The sequence below is a fragment of the Cryptotermes secundus genome, unplaced genomic scaffold (assembly GCF_002891405.2).
Source record: "Cryptotermes secundus unplaced genomic scaffold, Csec_1.0 scaffold74, whole genome shotgun sequence".
In the NCBI taxonomy this organism is placed as follows: domain Eukaryota; kingdom Metazoa; phylum Arthropoda; class Insecta; order Blattodea; family Kalotermitidae; genus Cryptotermes; species Cryptotermes secundus.
In genome coordinates this window covers 587,040-594,281 of record NW_019745079.1, presented here as the reverse complement: position 1 = coordinate 594,281, position 7,242 = coordinate 587,040, and positions in this window count along the sequence as shown.

Sequence of the window (7,242 nt, the reverse complement as noted above, 5' to 3'; positions counted from 1 at the left end):
TTATATTTATGTGATTGAATCTCAATATTGTAATCCACGGATTTTACCTTTTCAAAAATATAAATTTACTTTTATGTACTTTCTTTCCGCCCCCCCCCCCAATTTTCATATTCATCCTGCAATTTTTCTAAATAGTCCATGCCTGACCTCACAAAAGCACACTGCTTCCCCATTACACAGAGCAGTCGGTTAATGCTTCCTGGGAAGACATGGCTTTGTTTATTCTTGAAATCTTAAGGAAACTTTGCATACAGTGTGGGTTGAAAATGAAGACATTGTAATTTAAAAGAAAGTGCTACATAAGGCACTGTACTCTAAACATGGTAACATGGTAACATGGTAAGCAATCGTGGTGATATTTCATGATATTCTGCATATTGCAAATGCACACTTTGTATAGTTGTGGATCAGGTTTCATTTTGTCAGTTTTTCTTCTTATAAATATCTTCAAGACTGCCGTCAGCAATTGTCTGGCTTCGCCGCCATGTATATACCGCACACTACAACAGGAGGACTTGGAGCATTTCCGGGATAAGAATAACTTCCAGTGANTGGCAAAAAATGTGCGGCCTATACATGCGTAAATACGGTAACTTCCAGTGCCCTCTGAAAACACAAGAATGTTGGGTGATACTTTTCTATTTGCTCTAATGTTGTCTCGTAAATATAAATTATTTCTCTCTCTCTCACTTCGAGTGAAACCTAAAGTCACCTTAAAATGTGAGTCACATCGCATTTAAAACACCACTATGTGTGGTGACAGATACTGCCAGTATTTCTGTCTTTGTTACGTGTAATATTATTACATGTAAGCGTGGAAATTATTTATTATATGTAATTTATCAATGGCGCGTGTAAATACAAACTGGTTAAAAAGTTGCTATAATTGGTTCCCCCCCATTACTTTAACCGGAAGAAGTGCGCTGTCAACCGTTTTCTGCCGGCTTACTATCCTTGGCAAAACAAAAGAAGGACTTGATAAGATTAAAACTGGTTTAAGCGCCATATGTTTAGTGAATACTTTCGCCTCTTGGCGGGAATTTATGTAACATTTGACAAGTCCCTTCAAATATCCCAGTAAAGAAGACTGTGGAAGGGGATTACGACCCTCCCAGCGATATGAAACCGGGTATTACATAAGTCTAAATCAAAAGTGGACAGTGTTAAACTTGATATCATACAATAATTTTGTATTTACTTACTTTGTTTTCATATCATAATGTAAATTAATCAGTATTTATATACGTATGATTTAGTCAACGACGAAGAGATTAGCTCAGAAAATACAGTGCCGAATGATGCGATGGTTAATAAATATGGACTGCAAAGGATGTGGAAGGAAGCGGCCATGTCATAATTTGAGGTAATATCCCAGCATCTGCTTAGACTGACTAAAGAACTGTACAACAAATCTCAGTTCATCATCTCACTGCAAGTGTTACCATTTCAACCATTTTGTTCTGTGAAAATTAATCACGAATTAGCCGAAATAAATTCCAGGCATAGCCTCTGGTACTTGGTCTCCTAGTTTATGGAAGCGATAAACTGAACGTTGCGTTTGACTGGTCAAGTTCCCTGCTGGAGATCTGAAAGAATACTGGAATCAGAATTTGGTATGCGAATTGGGTATAATGTTATCCTAAATACTGTAACCAAATGCTTATATGCAACTTTAAAATTGATTATTACAAATTGCTTCCAAATTACTGTACATTCCTCATGCACGAGGATCCTCACTTTTAATACTCAAAACCGATCAAGTCGAGATATTGAGAAACGACGAATAATGGATAAAATTTGCTTAAACTAGACGAGTTATTCTCAAAATTTCGAGTCCGCGGACCCTCTAGCAATAAATTGCACGCCCAGGACTCTAGATCCCTCCACATTTAATTTACTTGCATATTAAATTAAAAAAGATTCAATAAATAAGTTATTTAAAATATTTTAATATTTGCACCATTATTACAAAATATTTTGTACCATTCACAATGGATTTTCTTATCTAAAAACGATGGAGTCGTCACTACATAACTAACATACATACCCACACGCAATTTAGAGTTCAAAATATTTGTTGTACCATTATTCTGTATTATGAGACTTCGTAAAATACAGGGTTATTCATAAGTTCGTGAAATATTTTGAACATTTACAATAAATAAACTACGCAACAGATACCAAATTTTATTACACTGAAATAAAGATAAACTCAATTTTTTTATATAGTTCAGAGATGCTCAATATGTCCACCTTTGCTGATACTGCAGATATCTATGTAACAATCCATTTCGTCCCACACCCATGTCAGCACATCACGGTTGATCAGAGCCACATGAATGGTGATACGGATGAGAAGATCCTGAGATTAGCAGGCAATGTCGGCTTTTAAAACAAACTTGGAGGGTTTCATTCTCTATATCGGCGTAAGAATTAATATGATCCGATGTATAGTTTATTTGTTGTGGATTTTTTAAATGTTTCACAGACTTATGAATATGTAAAAAATTCAATAAAATACTTTCCCTCCTAATTTGTACGAAGACCAAAATAACCTCGGCGACTTCCTTACCAGAACTCGCGGACCGACCTCACTTTCAGAGACACTGAAACAGGTCACTGCCACTTCCACGTTATTTTTAATTCCCCGTGTATACGTATCCACTCAATCCGAAGCCTAAAGTACATTCAGTTGAGAAGGAGACGTTAAACAAGAAGGAAGAGGGGACGGCATATACCCACGATACGCCAGTGGATCTGTTTCAAGGACTATGTCTTGTTTAAGTATTTACAAACAGAGGGACACAGCAATAATTCCCTTTCATTACAATTGGCTGCAGGGCATACGCAAGATGGTCGGGCCTTTTGCGTATTTGTTTGGCCATCCATCATACGGTCTGGGCGTGTCTGGTGAAAGTGAACCGGGTCGGGTCCCTGCAACCACTGGACCCCAGGGTGTCTAGGCCCATCATCTCAACTGCAGAGCAGAAGCTGAATTCATTAACGAGCAAGTTTCAGTTTGTTGGAGCAACGCTCCCCGCTTTGCCTGTGTGTCCTCCATATATAATTTTCTACCAATAAGGAGTCTCATATCACATTCGACATTAAATAAACTTTGTGCTTGGCCACGTGTTTGAGTAACATTTCAACACAATACAACAACCAAACACATGCCCATAAATAAAGTAGTGTCCGTAGAACTTTTCTCGTCTGTTAATTAAATAATTCGTGGATTAATTAGCTATGCTGTATGTCCGAGACAATACAGTAGATAATGGTAGCATGATTAAGAGCGAAAGATGTAAATTACGTTAAACGAAGCGGCTGTGGTGTGATTTGAGATAGGACCATTATGTCGTCATTTTTCTGGAGGTTATGACAAAAATTACTGAAATCCTCAAACCAGAATAAGATGTCTCTATGACGATGATTGAAGCATTGTCCTAACGAGAATAGGGAGGGATGGTAACCACTCGACCGAGGCAGTACAGCTTTGTTTACAGGCAGGATATCGCCTAGGTACACGTGTCATCCCGTTCCAGCTTCTGTAGCTATACAGATTTGTATACAGACGGGTTCACGCTTTAGTCCATTCCAGCTTCTGTATGTATACAGCTTTTGTATACAGGCGGGTACTGCTTTAGTCTATTCCAGCTTCTGTGGGTATACAGCTCCTGTATACAGACGGGTGAACGCTTTAGTCCTTCCCAGATTCTTTGGGTATACAGACGAATTCTCACCTAAATGCAAGCATCATTCACGTCCAACTTCTGGATAGAGACGGACATGGGATATTTCCATATTTGGGACTCCTCGTAAAACATAATTTAATAATTTTAAAGGGCTGTGGCAGTTGTATGCACTAACAATAAAGGACTTTAATTTCTGCCTAAAAGGTATATTTGTTTGGTTCTTATGATGTTTAGTATAAACAACTGTTACCCCTTAAATATGATTAACCAGTTGTTCAATTTAATGGAGATTCAATATGTTTGTCGTGAGGTAAGAACTAAATTAGTAACTTCAGACTTCAAGTGTACTACATAAGAATCTGTGTCGTGAGAAAGTCAGTTAGCTTATAATAAAGCGATAAGAGTCTCATGCAGTCCACTAATTGCTTCAAAGGGCATTATGATGCACATTCGGCCATGACTGTACTATGGCCTACACCTACGGTAGGTTGCAGAAATGAAGATACAGTATTTTACTCTCTAACCTTCTTTGTCCTGAATCATAATAAACGCATTTATAATGTGGTTTTCCCAATTATGATAGCTTGTAATCTTGTAGGCGGATACCAAGGTTTCGGAGGAATATACTGGCCCCATCTTTAGGGCCGAAGTATGCAGAGCGAGTAATCGATTATGTTAAAACGAAGGTCGCCCCAAAGCTGTTCACTCAGGTTTACCAGAGGACGTGGGAATGTGGAGCTCTCTGAGGTTTTGGTGCAACACTTCCTTACAATCTGTGTTTGTAACTCAACCGATTCCTCACAATAACATTTAAAACGTGAAGATGGAGGCAGAATATTCGTCCGAAACATCTCAAGCAGCCTACATTGTAGCATGATGCAAAAGCTGAAAAGGTCACTATCTGAATTATCATCATAGTGCAAATTAAAAAACTAATATAGACGGGTTTACATCTTATCTGAAATTCCTCTCTACTGCATGGACTACAACGAACGCCACTGACGCGTGCATGCCACTTCCGCTACGTACTGGGAGGTGCAGATACTGGCAGTACTTAGTTCTCTCGCGGTTTCCTTCTGTATTCCCAAGCAGCTCTGTGGTCTGGTGGTCAGAGTTGCTGGCTACAGATCCAGAGGTCCGGGGTTATATTCCTAACGCTACCAAATTTTCTGAGAAGTAGTGGGTCTGGAACGGGGTACACTCAGTCTCGTGAGGATCATTGAGGAACTATTTCAAGGAAATAGCTACTCCGGTCTGGAAAACCGAAATTAACGGCCATGGGGATTCAGTTCGCTGACCACGTGACAAACTCTATCCACTAAAGTTGACACTAACTTCGAAAACAAGCGGCGGTCGCTCGGTCGGTATAGTTGGCTTGTGGACTACAGGCCACGGAGTTTGTTTCTTTTGCCTGGGTGGTATATTAGATCAGGCTACGACCACTTTCTTCTATATCCTTTCCTTTTCACCACTCAATAATTGTGCTATCACTTCACGTTATACGACTGGAGGTATTAAAAAGTAGCTATGTAAACAAAATTAAGTCCTTACAGTTACCAGAGAACCACCTAATAACGGTAGTAGTGCTTGAAATATGTATTACTATTATAATACTTAGGGCTTCCTGGGTGTTAACGTCATTCATTTCCTGGCAAAGCGTTATGAAGGCAAAATTTCAGTAAATACGATGCATTAAAAGCCTGGTCTAAGTGCAAGTGTTTTCTATCATCAGCCTTAGAAAAACAAAACAAACACCGTGGTTTTAGTCCGCAAGCGAACTGTACCGAACGAGGCTGAGTGGACCCCGTTCCAGACCCACTACATCTCAGAAAATCTGGTAACGCTGGGAGTCGAACCCAGACCTCTGGATCTGTAGCCAGGAACTCTGACCACTAGACCACAGACATCAGCCATACCAGTGATGTGAACGAAAGATCGAACTGAGACGTTTAATTAACACACACATACACTGGATTGGAAAGTTCTTCTCTTCTCTGAAATTCTCCAAATGTTCTTTAGAATATGTCTTGTGAGTGGCGGGCTGAGGAGCAGTAGCTACTATATTGCAGTACCACCAGAATTTAGCTTTTCTATGGAACATGGTGTTGTGAAATCCAGCATAATGTTGTCTTAGATTTATCTGAACAGAATCTACGGCCTGCATTATGTGTTTCTGCAATATAAGGGCGAAGCTCGTGCTTTGGTCTCCACCGCGTGTTACGGTTATTGCTCTCGGCAGAATGCAGGTAGGCGGTTACAGGAATCCTAGAAACGGATTCTATTTCTTCTTTTCTTTTGTATTCATCTTAAGGTCTGGATACCACAAGCATAAGTTCAAAATACACACCAAGCTCTAAACATTGCGAAATTTACATAGCAGCGACTTTTCATTTAAACCGTCTTTTGACGAGAACAATGCCAGTTCTCTTAAAGTGTCCATCTACAGGATGAAACGAAACTCGTGCACAAGCTTTCCACAGTGTGAGTCCTTCTTAAAAAGCAATTAGAAAGCGTTACGCAACATATCTCCTGAGACAATCAGTTTTCGAGACACACGCCAGAGCCCAGTGGGGTGACATATATCTCATAATGTTGTTATGAAGACAGCGCGTTGTCAGGTTCACTCCAGACACACGGTGAACATCAGAGGCCAGTTGTGATCTGCCTTGGAATAGACACATGACGTGTACGGCGACATGCTCTTACCCCTCAGTACCTATAATAGTCGAGTTGGCACGCTGCAAGGAGTACGCGTTGCCTTTACCTTGGTTAATGTTTTCCAGGAGCTGATGATCGTAGCAGCGTGTCTGCGAGACATGGAGTTTTAACTCCTACACACACAAGTCAACGAAGTTGCCAATAACTACAGCTGTGAAATGAAAGCCGTGGAGAAACTCACGCGATATCGGACAGGAATTGCGACTATCATAAGTGAGGGTTCTCGGAAGTGCTTCTTGACGATCAATAGCATCCATACCACTAGTCGCTGGGTGCACGTCTGTTTCTGGACGATTATCCTTCACATATGTAAGTTTGGGAATAGTTACGTCAACATACTGCTGGTAAGATATTTTTTGCACAATATTTGGTGGACAGAAGAGTGAGGGAATGTTCAGCGTCTACAACAGTCACCTCCGGGCGCAGAATAATCCTCATGCAAATCAGCGAACGTGAGTATGAAATCTGTTTATGTTCCAGCGTTTTGGTTCGAACCGCTGCGGACAGTGTCGTGGGCCCCTATCTGCTACCTGACAGGCTGCCGGAAACTGTTCTACTGGGTCTGCAGATATGCCTATGGTTGCGAGGCAGAGGATTTGATTTCTGCACGACGCAGCTCCAACATATTGTGTGGAAGACATCCTGCAATGGTTGAACGCGATGTGTCCATGGAGGTTGATTGGAAGCCGAGAGCCGGTTACGTGGCCTCCTCCTTCACTGGATCTAATTCCAATGGATCTTTCTTGTGGAGACACCTGAAGGGGCACGTTTATGCATTTACTTCCAGGACTGACGAAGATCTTATGGCAAGACTTCAAGCACGTGTGACAGC